The following is a 1,304-nucleotide window of genomic DNA, read 5'->3' as shown; positions in this document are numbered from 1 at the left end:
TCACAAAGATCCACCTGCCTCTGCCTCCCAAGTGCTGGGATTAAAGGCGTCAGGCAAATGACTGATGCCCAAACAGGGACTTGAACCCTGGACCCTCAGATTAAAAGTCTGATGCTCTACCAGCTGACCTATCTGGGCCTTTTTATTTACTTTAAAATTAATTATTTGTACCTGCATGTTTATGTGTTACTTAGCAAAATAACATCAAGGGAAACATTAGAGGAATTAAATTATTCTGTTGCCATGGGCAAAGACCAAGTCTAGCAGGAGGTCTACACATATTAGCCTTTTATCTAATTGGTCTGATTCCTTTCTTCTTGTTCTAATTCTAGTTTCACCAAACATCTTTTTCATTACTGTTTTCCTATAGAACTATTAACATGGGAACAAATGCATTGTGTTAATTTTTAAAAGTCTAATCTGAAGCTGGGCATGGAAATACATGCCTGTAATCCTTGTGTGTGTGTGTGTGTGCATGCACACACACACACACACAAATTTCAGTCTGAATAACAGTAGTATCTCACTGTAAACAACTCAGCCTGGTAAGCTTGGTTAACATGTGCCCTCTGATAAGAGATGAATTCACTTAAGACGGTGGTAAAACCAAATTTCTTTCCTGCAAGGCTAAAGGTGGTTTTCTGGGATCTGACAGCTCCACTAAGTCAATGAGTAGCATTCCTAAGCACACCTGCACAGCCCATACTGTATACCTGGATAGAAGTTTACAAACTGGGGCTGGAAAGATGGCTCAGAGGTTAAGAACACTGGTTGTTCTTGCAGAAGACCCTGGTTCGAATCCCAGCACCCACATGGCAGCAGCCAACAACTGTCCGTAACTCCAGTTCCAGGAAACCCGGCGGCCTCTTCTGTCCTCCAGGGGCATTGCATGACACAGGTGCACTTACTTACATGCAGGCAATACATACATACACATAAAATAATAAATAAAATATTTTTTTAAAAGTTTACAAATTTAGGCACATAGGCTGGGTGTGGTGGTGCACCTTTATGGGACATACTCAGGAGGCTGGCAGATCTCTGTGAGTTCAAAGCCAGCCTGGCCTACATAGTGAGTTCCAGACCAGCTGGGGTTACAGGAAGACTCTGCCTCAAAAAGGCAAAAAAAAAAAAAAAAAAAGGAAAACAAACCTAGGCATGTATTTGAAAGTTATAGATCAAACACATGTCCATGTGTACATGTGCATGTGCATGTGTGTATGTTTTTATATGGAGAACACTCCTTAACATTGAAGTGAGATGGGAAGTAAAAGGGGAACAGCTGGGACATCCATCTTCTAATA

The 1,304-nt window shown here is 41.4% G+C and overlaps 1 non-coding gene across 1 annotated transcript; it reads right to left on the bottom strand.

Annotated features, from left to right (window-relative positions):
* Positions 1 to 65: 65 nt before the first annotated feature.
* On the bottom strand, positions 66 to 138 carry Trnak-uuu. The gene has a single exon. It is a non-coding gene; the product is annotated as a tRNA-Lys (tRNA).
* Positions 139 to 1,304: the final 1,166 nt, after the last annotated feature.

This window comes from Nannospalax galili, unplaced genomic scaffold, assembly GCF_000622305.1.
Source record: "Nannospalax galili isolate Female #2095 unplaced genomic scaffold, S.galili_v1.0 scaffold24, whole genome shotgun sequence".
Classification (NCBI taxonomy): domain Eukaryota; kingdom Metazoa; phylum Chordata; class Mammalia; order Rodentia; family Spalacidae; genus Nannospalax; species Nannospalax galili.
Note: the sequence above shows the minus strand (reverse complement) of the source record. Positions and strands in the feature narration are given on the sequence as shown.